The 16,547-nt window shown below is 28.3% G+C and overlaps 1 protein-coding gene across 1 annotated transcript in view; it reads left to right on the forward strand.

The window, feature by feature from the left end:
• LOC135962065 (RING-type E3 ubiquitin-protein ligase PPIL2) overlaps window positions 1-13,691 on the forward strand; it is a 106,131-nt gene extending 92,440 nt beyond the window's left edge. Inside the window, exon 5 of the mRNA XM_065513800.1 lies at window positions 13,369-13,691. The gene's annotated coding sequence lies outside the window, so the exon portion shown is untranslated. The remainder of the gene's footprint in view (window positions 1-13,368) is intronic.
• The last annotated feature ends 2,856 nt before the right edge of the window (window positions 13,692-16,547 follow it).

Below are 16,547 nucleotides of genomic sequence, written 5' to 3' on the forward strand. Positions count from 1 at the left end.
TAAGCTGAATTTTGTACGCATGAAGGAGGATGTATTTTGGCAATTTTCGTGAAATTTTAAGTAGTTGAGAACGATGCCGAATTGATATTTTCGGGTTTTCGGGGACACTCTCGTTTACAGCATCAATGTTTTCAAGACACCGACCGGTACGTTGACGCACGGGAGTCTTACTGTCGATAACCAACCCACTCAGCCATTTCTAGGCCGATTTTCTAGATTTTAAATAGCAACCTAACCGGAACTTTAGGAGATATATTGACGTATATTCACGACTAATGTGAATAATAATATAAATTTTCAGCTAACTTAAGTCATTCTTAAAAATTTTTATGTAAATTATTTTTTTAACCGACCAATTGCTTAGAATATAAATATTTATTTATTAAAATTTCTTTCCTCTGCCCTAAAGTTATTTATTATGTGCATCAACATTCAATAACAAAAAAATGCGCGTTTTTACCAGAACATGAATGAAAAATAATAAAAATACTAGATATTTTTACTACAATATTTTCTAATTTTTGTTTGTTTGTTTAACAACAACGCTCAATATTACGATGAGAATGGCTTTAGCACTTTTTTGTTATTTGTTCAACTACCTGTTTACAGAGTATTTTTCAGTTACAATATTCTATTTTCAGCTGCTGGTGTTTTCTTTGTACCATGTAAATATAAATTTTTATTAATACTTACATGCTAGTAGTAGTAGTAGTAGCAGTAATTGTAGTAAAGTTAGTGCAGGATTTTAAAATTTTTACAGACCAGTAGTAAAAACATAGAACAGAACGTTTCAGTGGTAGTCGTTATAAATTCCATCTAACTGGCCGGTCTACAGCCACACATACGCTGGTTTTTTATATACATTTTTTTTGTATGTTAGTTTATTTTTTCCGCATTAAATTTTTAAATCTATGTAAACAATAAAAAAATAAGGAAAAACTTTGTCAGTTTGTAGTCCATGGCCAATATTATGATGTTCATTGTAGTGCTGCAGTGCACTATGGGTTTGTGTTTTAATTAGTTCAATTTCCCGTTTCTGTGATCAAATCATGCAAAATGTTTCTTAAAACTAAACAGAGTACACTGTCATATTTTGGTAGTATAGCGGGATAAAATTCGAAATATGAAAACTGACCAATTTATGTAAAAATGTTGCTGATAACTGTTCAAAAACACGAACTATAACATAACGTAACTTTTTTATTGCTGAACTTTAATAAATTTATATATCGTTTAAAAGGCTTTATTAATAGGACTTTATTAATAAATTCTCTGGGAGATGTTAAGTTTTCCATAATTAATTTGCCACGTAAAGAAAAAGTAGACGTGTTATATATCAATGGATAGACTGACTACTTTTCAAAAATGTATATAACTTTTGACAATTAAAAAATTCATGAAATACTTTTTTGAAATATATGACAATAATGCTTTTTACTGAGATTTTGCTAGATACACATTTTTCAAATTGAAATTTAATTTTTTAATGAAATTTTACAGTTATGTAAAATTTTTCTATTGAAAATGGAAAAATATAAACAAATTTTTAAATTTGTTATCAGGAATCCTGCAATTCCAAACAAGTTTTGAAAAACTGGGATTTTTTAGTTTTTTGGCCCAGGGTCGGGGTTATCGGAACCCTTTACAAAATAATTAAGAACATATTGGGCCATCTAAAATGAGTTACTATATTTTGATATCGACTATGCGATTTGAGAATTTTTGCCCTAAAGTAGAATTTTACATAAAAAATAGGCGTTTTTGGATGGACCTGATCCCTCGGTATCAAAAATTTTAATATTTTTTTCATTTAAAATATTTTATGTAAAGTTAGCTTTTCAGGAAGTATAAATTCCTTATACATCTTCTTAAAAGTTTGTTAGATAACTTAAAAAGAAGAAAAGTATTTTTTTCCCAAAAACAACGGAAAATCGCATTTTTTTAATTTATTTATATTAAAGTCGGTTATGATTTTTAAACAATTCATTTTCTGTTTGACATATACATTTGTTAGTCCAATAAAAGAAAAATGGAGAAAATCGGGAAATATTTGGACCCTTTATTATCAAAAAACTAGAGTAGGGTGAGTAAAAATGTTGAAAATTTAATTTTCAAATGCAAATATTGATAACTGATAGCTACGGGATTTTCTATAGTGCTCGACAAGGAGATTCATTATATGTAATTTTTTTATAAATCGAAACCCAAATGAAGAAATAGGGTCGTTTTAAAAATGTAATATACCCGAGGTGTCCTACTTTGGGGAGCCTTAGCCTCGCACCTGGTGGGCCCATCATTTCCAAACTCATAACTTAAACTCGAAAACACTACCTCTTTGCGCATGTCAAATTTCATTGAAATCAGACTAAGCGTCTAGAAGTTACAGATTTATTTCCCTCTATTTTTATACCATTCACCTTCGTGAGAAGGGTATATATAAGTTTGTCATTCCGTTCGTAATTTCTACATTTTTCTTTTCCGACCCTATAAAGTATATATCGCACACCCAGTTCAAAAGTGACACAACTCAAAATTAATTTGTCGGGTTATATAAACCCGAAAAATTAATTTTACGCTTAAACTATGCACAATACACTTGTTTATCTATACAAAAGATATCAGTGTATTCTGTTGTTAACCGTGGCTAATACTAATAATTAATATTATTATGTTTCAATTGTTTCAAATATATTTATTTTCGATTTCTGAAAAATTAAAATTTTGAGTTGTGTCACTTTTGAACTGGCTGTGCGATATATTCTGGATCGTTATAGATAGCGGAGTCGATTAAGCCATTTCTGTCTGTCTGTCTGTCTGTTGAAATCAATTTTTAGAAGACCCCTGATATCTTCGGGATCCAAATCTTCAATAATTCTGTCAGACATGCTTTCGAGAAGTTTGCTATTTAAAATCAACAAAATCGGTCCACAAATGGCTGAGATATGAGGAAAAAACCAGGGCAACCTCGATTTTTTATCTATTTTTGACCTATATCTGGATTTGTAAGTCATTAATATAGACAATATGGATATCTAATGATAGATATTTCAAAAATCTTTGCAATGACGTATATAAGACCATAGTAAGTTGGACTTACAATTGGTCAAAATCGGAAAAATATTTTTTAACCCGAATTTTTTTTAACCAAAAGTTTTTTTTCGCTAAATATTAAAAAAAAATTTAAAAAACAAAAAAAAATAAAATTTAAAAGAAAAAATTTTAAGTTTAAAAAAACAAATTTTAAAAAACAATTCAAAAATTTTTCGGCACAGCCGAACATAGCTCTCTTACTTGTTATACCCTACACCACCATAGTGGGGAGGGTATTATGCGTTTGTGCAGATGTTTGTAACGCCCAAAAATATTAGTCTAACACCCACCTTAAAGTATACCGATAGACTTAGATTTAAGGTGAGTGCTAGACTAATATTTTTAGGCGTTACAAACATCTGCACAAACGCATAATACCCTCCCCACTATGGTGGTGTAGGGTATAACAAGTAAGAGAGCTATGTTCGGCTGTGCCGAAAAATTCGACTGGCTGGCTGGCTGTCCATGTAAATCTTGTGCGCAGAGTACAGGTCGCAATTTTGAAGATATTTCGATCAAATTTGGTACATATTATTTTTTTGGCCCAAGGACCAAATCGGTCCATTATTTCACCTAGCCCCCATACAAATGTCCTTCCGAAATTGGACTTTATCGGTCATAAATGTTTAATTTATAAATGTATCTACACAAATTGCGCTCCAAATAAGTTTTATATATACAAAATTCATGTCACCAAATTTTGTTACGATCGGTCCATAATTAGTCATAGCTCCCATATAGACCTGCTTCCGAAAATCACTTTAACGTGCATAAATCGCTTAAAAATGTTAGTATACTCACAAAATTCAACTTCCATATAGACACAAATCACACTACCTAATTTCATGATGATCGGTCCATAATTGGTCATAGCCCCATATAAGGTCCACTTCCAAAATTCACTCAAAAATATAAATTATTGAAATTTTAAAAGAAAAATGTTTTTGCTCTTTTACTTAGTGTAGAGTATTATATGGTCGGGCTTGACCGACCATACTTTCTTATTTGTTTTTCTATACCACTGTGCAGCATTAGCTTTGGCTCTGGTTACAAAAGAATCAGATCATTTAACTTTATGAGGAAAGAGTTGTTGACTTCTTTTGCTTACTACTATCTGTTACACATTTTCTTCTTGCTGATCCTGGTTTCCTTTTAATCTTCAAGTCTTCCTTATACTGTTTAAAGTCTTTGGAAACAGTGTGACAAAAATCATAACTTTTGAATCATGACAGATAATTGATCAACCTATGAAAAGGGTTCTACGCATTTTAGGTGCCTACTTATGGGTTAGCAAAGTTGAAATTTGTGGAAAAATCTATTTTAAAATATTTTAATATTTTTTTAAAATTTTGAATTTTTTATGTTTCTTTTTAAAGGCTTTTATGATTTAAAATTATTTCAGAAAAGTTTTAAAATTTATTTTTAAATTTTTTATAAAATATTGCTCATAATCCGTAAAAGAGTGGGATTTCACGGTTATATGCTTACAATACATTTTTGGAACCATGTCTTTTTTCAAAATAGAAAAAAATGGGGCAAGTAAAGGAATAATCAAAGAACTAATTTTGAATATATGGCAAATATAGAAATTTATAGTTTTTTTTATTTTCCATGAATGTTGAGAAATATTGGAAAAATGGATAGTTGGTTAATGTCAATTTACCTGGACAAAAACAAAGCAAACAGTACAATTTATTCCATTTTATTCTTTCTTAATAAATAAATCTATCAATATAATCAAAAAGATTGACGATCCGTTACCTAGTTTTCGAGATAATGTGCCTGAAAGCGGACCAAATTACCTAAAAATGGTCATTCCCACCATAGCCGGTTCTACGCACCGGAATGACCCGAGTTCACTCGGCCAAGGGCTGTCAACTCAGCAAACACTGCTGCTACAACAACAACAACCTAAAAATGGTCTGTTTTTTGAAAACTGAAAATCAGTTAACTTTGAAAGACTTCTGAACTAAAAATCAGATTTTAATAACAGTAGTATTTGGACAATTCCATGAAAATTACAACCATGACTGAAAAAACTAAACCCTTGAAACTTTTTTTCAAGATGATTTGAATAGAGAAAACACAAAAATGTTACTATGTGAAAGTATTTACAGCTTATTACAATATTTTAAGAGCAAAAATAATAGTTTACACTGACTAACGTAAGATATTAAATTTTATTTATTATAAAACATTTGATTTAGTGTAAGAAATTAAAAGAAAAAATAACACCTCTCACGAATCGCAAATTTTCGCTTATTTCTACATGTACCTCAAAATTACTTCCGTTTTATGTCACGTACGAAATACCCTTATTTCTCTTGATAGTTCGGACAACAATATTTCGAAAGAACTTTTTATTATTTTAAAATATATTACCCTCTGAATGGAACACAAAGACCAAATTATTTTTCAGATACTCTTATTCTTGCAAAATCTATTTCATTCTATAGACGTATAAATGTCACGTACGATGACATGGAATTGCCCATATTTGAAATCTTTGGAAATTTTTTATTTTTGCCACCTCAATTGTTCAACATTCGCCACTGTGTGACAATAAGTTTTGGCTGGAATAGTGTGTATACGTTTTTTGATGCACTCTGTCCATAGTGCTTTTATACAAAAGTTCATTCATATTTGTATGTCTGTACAGTATGTTGTACTCAGTTTAATTTCCTGTCTAAGTATTATTCCTCTTTTTTTTGTTCTTGTTGCTGTATTTTTTTTGTTGTTGTGCTACTAAAATGCTGCCATTATAAATGTTTATTCTAGATTTTCTATACACGAGTATCCTGATGCTGATACAACTACAACTTGTAATTGCTTAAAGCAATGATATTGCCATTTTTGTTTGTTTGTTTGTAACTTCCATCTACTGTTGATTTTGTTTCTATTTTAGTTTGTATTAATGTTTAGTTTTAAAATAACATTAAAAAAAATCCATCCACTCATTGTTAAACATAAAAAAAAACTTATTATTTTTAACAGCAAAAACAAAATATTTACACACTCATTGTTAAATTGAGTGAGGCAAAACAAGTAGTTGTGTAAATATTTAGAAAAAAGAAAGAAAAATAATTAAGCGGAATGCTAAACATCGTTGGTGTTTTTTTGAAATTATGTACAGCCAAATCATTTATAATTCCGGACACTAACAAATATTAGGTTCTTTGAATTTTGACATATCAAAGAAATGTTTATTTATGCCTTAAATTTAAAGCATTTTGATAAAACCTTTAAATTTGTCCTTCCATGAGTTTTCAAATAATTCAGATTGAAAATGTTCTTTTCATTCTCTACAAATGATACAATGTATTTAAGCGATTATAAGATACACATAATTAAAACCACAGCAACCACTTAATAATGAATGACTCACCATAAAAATGAGGTAAATTGTAATAAATACAAATGAATATTAATTCAATTAAATTTTAAATAAACCCATGGTTGTTATTGTAAAAAGCTTTTTCAATTAAGGCAAAAATATTTAGGATGTGTTAGAGTCTTGTTTAATTTTTTAATACCAAAAACCAGTCAGTTTTGTTTAAATAAGCTGCCAAAATATAATAATATAAAATTCGTTACTCCTTTCGAAAAATAATTTTTGTTAACTTGAATATAAAGGTCTTCCAATAGGGACTTTCGAACTTTGACAGTTAATAGCGGCCATATTGTTGAACCTACATCTGTTGATTTGGCTGTCATTTATTCAGTTTATTTTGCTTACTCACAATGGACGGATATAGTGTTCAACACCACGTCCAAATGTTATAATTTGGACCCATTTTATCAAAATGAATGTTTTATTCCGGAAACGTTCCGCGCTCTTCGCTCATTTTACGCGATTAGGCTTGTTTGATAACAAACAATATTATTAAATTTGGGACGATATCATTCCACATGAGATCCAAAAGCGTCTAATGCATCCCGACAAAGTCAATGTTTGGTGTGGATTTTGGGCTGGTGTCGTTATCGTTAAATATATCTTTAAGAACGACGCAAAAAAGGGAAATAAATCTGTAACTTCTAAACGGTTAGTCGGATTTGGATGAAATTTGTCATGCGCATAGAGGAAGTGTTGTAGAGTTTGTGTTTTGAATTTGAACCTCATGTACTCATCAGGGGAGCAGCCAATTGTCCCCAAATTAGTACATCTCGGTTATGTTAAATTTTTAAAACGATCCCATTTCTTCGTTTGTGTTCCGACACATATTGAATCTCCTCGACGAGCGCTACAAAATACCTCGTCATAGGTCTGCTTTTACACAGGGCAAGTTTACTTGAAGCAAGTCTCGTCGATTCCCTTTTAAACTTGCTCGTCTGTTTACACACAGCAAGTCTGTGAGCAATTTTGTATGTCAAAACCTAATAGACGCCATATTGAAAATGAGAAAACAAAAGCAATTTGAAGAGACTTGCCGGTACAAGCAAGTGTGTACCCCTCTTCTTTCTTCTTGCCTCTCTCTCCTATAAACTCTAGACTTGCGCAAGAAAAATTGCCCTGTGTAAAAGCAGACTAGCTATCAATTATGTGTTAAAGCTTAGTAGATATTCACAGAAAAAAACTATTTCTTAAACCGTTTCAATTCAAATATATATCACATATTGAAATGGTTTAAATTATTTTATAATTGAATCAAGTATTCATGTGCTCAAAAACTAAATTTTCTGATATTTGCTATTGAATTTTGAGTTTTGAATTTGATAATTTTGACAATTGAATATACAATTTTCGTTATTGGTTGAAATTTAAATACAAAAATTATCTATTCAATAATTTTTGTATTTAAAGTTCAACTATGTTTCTGTGTTCGCATTTGAAAATTAAATTTTCAGCATTTTTACCCAGCCTACTCCAGTGTTTAGAAAACAACGGGTCCAAATATTTACCGATTTTCACCAAGTTACTTTTATTGCAATGACAACAATTGTATGTGTCAAATAAAAAGAAAATAGTTTAAAAATAATGATTGAGTCTAAAGTTATATGCATTTGAATTTAAAAAAATAAAAAAATTGATTTTTTGCTAGTTTTTTTTTTTGGAAAAAGTACTTTTTTTCTTTTTAAGTTATCTCAAAAAATTTCTAAGAAGATGAATGGAATTTATACTTTTTTCAAAGCTAACTCTTCATAAAAATATTTTAAATAAAAAAACGTTTAAAATTTTTGATACCGAGGGGACCAGGTGCATCCAAAAAACGCCTATTTTTATGTAAAATTCTAATTTAGGTTAGAATTTCTCAAATCGCATAGTCGATATCAAACTATAGTAACCTATTTTAGATGGCCCAATATGTTGCTAATTATTTTGTAAAGAGTTCCGATAACCCCCTTAAATGGTATTGATATTATAGCCCAAAAACTAAAAAACCTAATTTTTGGGATTTTTCAAAACATTTTTGGGAATTTCGGGATTCCGGATAACAAATTTCAAAATTTGTATTTACTTTGGCATTTTCAATAGAAAAGGCTATATAACTGTAAAATTTCATTAAAAAATATTCATAAATAAAAATTTAATTTCAATGTGAAAAATTGTTATCTTTGCAAAAAACTCAATAAAAAACAGTTTTTCTCATATTTAAAAAAAAAAATATTCCATGAAATTTTAAATTGTCAAAAGTAATATACGTTTTTTAAAAATAGACAAAATTCTCTATCCATTGATATATAACATGTCTACCTTATATTTTTGATGAGGCAAATTAATTAAGGAAACCTAACATCTCTCAGAGAATTTGATGCAGAACCCTACACTAGAACCAACATATTTTGGGAAACATCAGAAAACAAACCAAAGTTTGTTTTATTTTCTTCTGATCCGTTCTAATATTTATGATATTGACATCCAAAATTTTGCAAAATTTTTCATACTTTTTTAGTACTTTATTTGTGAACTTTTCCTACCTCCTCTGCATTACAGTCATTCCAACTATGACTATCTAAAATATAATTTTTTTTTAACATGTAGTGTCACCTTAAAAATAATTTTTGATTACATTTTTAACATGTATGAATGTTTGTATGTACCTATGTTTATAAATGTGTAATTGTCAAAAGACAAAACAATTTTTTTTTTATTAATTAAAAATTTAATTAAATTTCCTAGGAATTTCTGGCTCTACCATCAGGTGGAATGTACAGACAACATGTTAAACATTCCCTGTTTAAAGAAACAAAAAAAAAAAAAACTGAAAATAAAACGAAATTAAACCAAAATCAAATTACACTGAAATTCAATTTAACTTAAGAAAACTCAATAAGGCTTCAATAAAAAGGGTCTACGTGTGTTTTCTTAACCACTTACGATTTCTTTCTTTGTACTCACATTATTTTTCTTCAGAAAATTTAACACTTGAAACAGTTTGAAAAGAAAAACTCAATTAAAAGTACTGGGTAATATAGTTAGTTACCTACAAGAATACATACAAATAGATAAAAAAAAAAATTTAAGAAATAAAAAATATTTTAGAAACTTAAAACTTTAAGAAAAACAAACTCACATACGAACCATGACAAGTATTTACACTTACGCATCCTTGTAGTTCAATAACCCAACAGAGACAAACTTTTCAAGAACGAAATATATTATTTCGATACAATCTCAAGGGTTTCTCAAATTGTAAATAGAGGTTTGATTTTATATTAGAATTCAATTTAAGGCTGATGTGAAAATAAAATTGTATTTTTTTAATATAACATTACAACGAAAACAAATTTGAAATAATATTTTATTTGCAATCCCCATTTGAAATTCGTTTGAGAACAATTTGAGCATAAACTACTGCTCTTGAATGTTTATAAAATCGTTATTATTAAACTTTTGACATTTGAGTTTGATCTCAAATCATTCTCAATTTTATCCAATCTGAATGTTTGCTGAGGTGTTTAAATGTATGTGACATTCGAGCATTTCCAAGTGTATCTAAGTATTATAAAAACTCGTATACGTATTTATTAGGATGGCTGCCTTTATCTTGGACTCTTTGTATTATCTATGTTTCCAAGCTTTAAAATTTATGTACATTTTAGCAAAATCGGATAACGTTTAAAGATGGCACAATTTATTTGAAGATTCAAGTTTTGGATCAATATTTAAAAACATAGAAATTTTGAAAAAAAAAAATCCAATAAAAATTTTTTTATTTCGTTTCAAATTATATATCAAAATTTTTATATTTAAACTTCTAGGGCAAATTGAATACAAAACTAATTTTGAATTCCATTTTTTTAAATCTTTTAATTTTTATATATTGCCACTTTGTCCCATAATTTTAAACATTAAATAAACTAACTACCTATTTTGGTTTTTAAATGAAGGCGAATAAATTTATATTTTAAACAATTCGAAAAATTGCAAAATGAGGGCCATTCTAATGTACAGTATATGTTACTTGACATCTAGAAAGTAACAAAAAAAAATTGCCATAGTAATTGGCTGTGGGCTATCATTTCATCAAACTAACCGGAAATGACATGAAAGGTGCACTTGTGTCTTGTATTAAAATACTAAACGAATGAAAACTATGCGTATTCCATAAAAGTAACAGTTTAAAAGCATAGACGTAGACGACGATTTCGTTAACAAAAAAATATGTATATAAACTTGGGTAAATATACATACATATTTATAAGGCTCAAAGAAACCATGTGGTGACCAACTCGTTTTGTATAAACGTTATACGTATGAGTTATAAATAAATAAATGTATAACAATTGTGGGTAGGATCATTTAAAATAATCTTTAAAAAAAAAACTAACATTTAATTCTAAATAATTTTTTGTGAGAAGATCAGAAATTGGAAAAAATAAAATATTTCCTTTTTTCAAGTAGAGATAAAGCTGTTTATTCCGCATAGTTCCGCTGTAAAACTATATTTGGGTTAATCTGTCAAGTGTTCACTTTAAAGTAAATCAAAAACATCTTGCGCATTTTTGCGACCGCCATACATTTTTTTTCACTTTTCCAGTATGACCTACACAAAGAAAATATAAAATATTTCCTTTTTTCAAGTAGAGTTAAAGCTGTTTATTCCGGATAGTTCCGGTGTAAAACTATATTTGAGTTAATCTTTCAAGTGTCCACTTCAAGGTAAATCAAAAACATCTTGCGCATTCTTGCGACCGCCATAAATTTTTTCACTTTTCCAGTATGACTTCTACTTTTTTACGAAAGAAAATTTTTGAAGAATGGGTAAAAACTCCCAAGATACATTGCGAAAAAAAAGTTGGTTTTTTATAATCGTTTATATATTTGAACTCATTTTTTATATGATACATAAGTGAGAAGTGAACCCAACGTGATTTATTAATTTTGTCCAGTTAGATTTGCCATCTACCACACTATGCACCGTAGCGTTTCGTATAATTTTTTTTTCAAATCGAATATTGTTGACTAAATTTTAATTTTAATATGTATACGTGAACTCTCGAATTTATTATTATCGAATTTATTCACATTTTCGACTGTGAAAATTTAAAAAAAAATTAACACCGCACAGTGGTATGAGAAAAAAAAAGAGGGACATAAATCTGTAACTTCTAAACGCTTAGTCCGATTTGAATGAAATTTCACATGCGCAAAGAGGAAGTGTTGTCGAGTTTAAGTTTTGAATTTGGACCTCATGGGCCCACCAGGAGCGGGGCCAGGGGTCCCCAAAGTAGGACACCTCGGGTATGTTCAATTTTAAAAATTATCCTATTTCTTCCGATTTACGTATATGGAATCTTCTCGTCGAGCTCTAGGAGATATTCGCATTTGAAAATTAAATTTTCAAAATTTTTACCCACCCTACTCCAGTTTTTTGATGACCGCGGTTCCAAAATTCCCGATTTTCTATATTTTTCTTTTATAGGTTCAACAACAAATGTATGTATATATCAAATAAAAAAAGAATTGTTTAAAAGTCATGACTGGGTCCAAAGTTACATGCATTTGAATTTAAAAAATTTAAAAAAGGCGATTTTTTGCTATTTTTTTGGGAAAAAAGTACTTTTATTCTTTTTAAGTTATCTAAAAAATGTCTAAGAGGCTGTATAATTAATTTGTACTTTTTGAAAAACTAACTTTACATCAAATATTTTAAATGAAAAAAAAATATTGATAATTTTTGATAACGAGGGGACCAGGTCCATTCAAAAAACGCCTATTTTTTATGTAAAATTCAACTTTAGGGCAAAAATTCGCAAATCGCATAGTCGATATCAAAATATAGAAACCTATTTTAGATGGCCCAATATGTTCTTAATTATTTCGTAAAGGGTTCCGATAACCCCGCCCTTGGTATGGATATTATAGCCTAAAAACTAAAAAATCCAATTTTTGGGATTTTTCAACACTTTTTTTGGGAATTGCGGGATTCCTGATTACAAATTTAAAAATTGGTTTTCAGTTTTTCATTTTAAATCGAAAAATCTATATAACTGTAAAATTTCATTAAAAATATTCATAAATAAAAATTTTATTTCAATTTAAAAAATTTGTATCTTTGCAAAAACTCAAAAAAGCATTTTTTGTCATATTTTTCAAAAAAGTATTCCTGGTGGGCCCATGAGGTCCAAATTCAAAACTTAAACTCGACAACACTTCCTCTTTGCGCATGTGAAATTTCATTCAAATCGGACTAAGCGTTTAGAAGTTACAGATTTAATTCTCTCTTTTTTTTCTCATACCACTGTGCACCGTACAAAGTTATTTTGTCCAACAGCAATGTCTACAGGAAATGAAAACTAAATTTTTTTTATTTAAACATAAAATGTATTTAAAAACATATTATTTTTTTACATTTTAGTTATTTCTCAAAATATGTGGAATTTCAAAATTTTTCAGGACAGCTTAAAAACTGTTGAATTTATCGATAATTATTTTATTATTTGTCTTGGAGAACTTTAATACAATAATTATTTAAGCGTAAATAATTGTTATATTAAAGTAAAAGGGCAAATAAAATTAAATAACTGTCTTGGATAACTTTATTATTGGTCTCTAAGAACTATACTAGAACTATGCTTTCGAAATTATTAAATAGGAAAATTGGTGTTTTCATCTTTACGATCAGCCCTGATTTTTTTCTATACTTTTTATCAGTTTAATTGATCATAAATATAAAGTGATTTTTCAATGTTTTGTATTATCCGGCCCCATAAAATGTATTGTGAACACACTTTATTTGCTATTGAAGAAAATTTTGATTTTGCAACTTTCTAATTTTTACTTAATACTGTAATACTTCAAAATTCAATAATTATTGTATATTTTTGTCTTTTCAGCTACTGTTCCATGCCTTCCATGTTTGTGTTGTAAATTCTAGTAAAGATAAATATGTTTGCAACTTTTTTATACATATTTTATTAAGCAACAAAAATACTTAATTGTTATAAATACACGATTATAATCATATATGTACATTTTAAGTAGCAGAATTAATATACAATATTTACAAAATACTTATTTATATATTTCATTATGTATCTATTTTACATATGTATGTATGTATATTTAATTTTGTTTAAAATATTGTAATTAAGAAAAAATTAAAATTTTTAACAATAAACAAATATATTTTACTTGTGTATATTATGAAATATAAAAATTATGCATTTTTATTTTAACGTATCAAACAAAAGTACATATAGGAAAAATCAAAATTTGTTTCTTATGTAGTTATATAAGCCGATACATAATAACTGACGATTTTTCACAGGAAAGGAACAACATTTTTAAAAATTGGTTAAAACTTTTGCATTGTTTACGGCCATCTGGCTCAAATGTGTCATTTATAAAGAAATTGTGTTTACGCGATGTGATCCAAACCCAAAAGAAATGCAAGGCATCTGAATTCAGTTGCAAACCATTCTCAAAATTTTTGATTTTCTTCATATACATAATAATTTTTATTTTAAAAACATTATTTTATAATTTTTGGTCAGCTAAAAAAATGATTTACAAAAAAAAATATTAATCTAAACTTTTTTCACTCTTTCTTGACGTCTCTTATGCAATATTATGAGATTCTCTTTATTCATTATATTTTTTCATTTTTTAATTTGCAAAAATTTAACTTCAAAATTTAATGCTAATACCAGGAGAACAGAATCCAGCAGGAGGTGTAATTGTTTAATGCAAAAAAATCATTACATAGTTTCAGGCGCTAAAAAGTATATGAGTCAGCTTGTTTTAGTTTTTTCCCTATGACTGGGTGACTCAAATACTTTTTCATTTATTATGCATACGCCTAAAAGTATGTGATGATATACATAAATTGGGAGTTGCCAGAGCGAATTTTTGCCGAATTTACAAAACGTGATTTTATATTATTTTCTATTAAAAAATACAACAAAATTTTTACTTTTTAAGAATATTATTTATGTATATTTTTTTTTAATCTATATATATAAAAATGAAATGGTCCATGTATGTAATGGCATCACGTGATAACGGCTGGAGAGATTTGGCTGATTTTTTTTTTATTAGATTCGAAATTTTCAGGAGATGGTTTGTAAAGAAAAAAATTCGGACATTTTAATTTCTAATATATTGTCTTCTTTTCACTTCTCAATTTTCTGAATAAGAGCAATTTTTTGGAGAAACTTGAATTTGACATTAGTAAATAGCTACCGGGCGAAGCCGGGCGGTCATCTAGTTTTTAATAAAGTTAAAGTGAACTTAAGCCTAATTAAAAATTAACCTTCAAATTAAAAAAATAAATGTAAATTTTATTTTTTTTATTCTTTATTCTGATAATATGTATTTGTTAAGTAGCTGGTGTAGTTAAAACAACACAACTTTGTAAATGAATGCATATTCATATGTAAGTACAAAACTTAAATAAATATTGAAAATTTTATTCTGTACGTTTCTAATTATGTATTACATAATTGGAATACTATTTAAATAGGTAACAATTTAACATAAATTAATTTAATACTTGTAATATAGTTTAAGTTGTTTACACAAAATTAATCGTAATTATTTTTTAAAGGGTGTTTTTTAAACAAGATATAACTTAAAATTGTAAAAAATAAGACAGAAAATTAAATTTTATTTTAAACTAAATTTTTTATTCGTAAAATCAATACATGGCATTAACATTTGAAAATGAATTCGGGCATATGGTCACCGCGACTGTTCTTGACGACGAGCATTGTAGACATCCATTTTTTGGGCACTTTTTCGGGTATTGCTGGCCGTATGGCACGAATAACACGAACAATGTTGGCCTCCAAGGCGTCAATTGATGCTGGTTTATCAGCATAAACCAGTGACTTCACGTGGCTCCAAAGAAAATATTCGAGATGCGTCAAATCTAGATGAAACCACATCTCGCCCTGAACAATGTCATCTCTATTTTCAAACAACAAAATTATTGATCATGGTGCGGTAACGATCTCCATTGACGTAACGTGAACTTCGGGTTCATTTTTGAAGAAATAAGGATCGATGATGCCAACTACGTGTAAAACATACCAAACTGTGAATATAGCTGGATGTAATTTAGTCTGTTATGGATTGGTTTCACTCCATAGGCGGACATTTTGTTTATTAACAGCCTCTTCGCTGAACACAATTTTGCGATAAAACAGTTGTCTATAAGTTGCGCGAATCGGTGACTGATTATCAAAGTAAATTTGGTAGTTTTGTTCAATCGTCAAACTATTTATGATGATCTGCCAGAGTATACTAATCATAAATATCAAAAAGTGAGTGCTGTATGACAGTTAGTTCGGTCTTAAAAAACACCCTTTATAAGCAGAACTCTATCTCTTACTCTAATGAATTTGTTATTTTTTAACAAAATTAACTGTAATAAATATATAAGTAGAGTTACTAACTCTAACTCTTGCCAATTAAATTTAAATTGTTTTTAACTGAGTTTGTTTAATATTATGAGCTGTGGTTAGAGTTAACTGCTAATAACAATTAGTTAAGTAACTATCGCAGATAAAACAACACAACTTTGTTAAGGAATATAAACTATAAACTTAAAATTAAAAACATGTAGCACTTTTTATGCCTTAAGTTTTATATTTTTGCTTAATTGAAAAATAATTTAAATATAACATAAAAAAATAATTTAATTAAATTACCAAGAATTTTATAGCTATTTATTTATTTATTTGCAATAATGGTATAAGGATTATATTGAATTATTATTGATTTCAACACTTTCACAATTATAAGTTTGTAGTAAAAAACATTTTTTTATTTAAAATCATTAATGCAGTACTTATCTTCTGATGACTTTATATATAATAAAAAACAAGTAAGAAAGTATGGTCGGTCAAGCCCGACCATATAATACCCTACACCAAGTAAATGAGTAAAAATATTTTTCTTTTAAAATATCAATAATTTATATTTTTGAGTGATTTTCGGAAGTGGGCCTTATATGGGAGCTATGACCAATTATGGACCGATCACCATAAAATTAGGTCGTGTGATTTATGTC

The sequence above is a fragment of the Calliphora vicina genome, chromosome 5 (assembly GCF_958450345.1).
Source record: "Calliphora vicina chromosome 5, idCalVici1.1, whole genome shotgun sequence".
Classification (NCBI taxonomy): Eukaryota; Metazoa; Arthropoda; class Insecta; order Diptera; family Calliphoridae; genus Calliphora; species Calliphora vicina.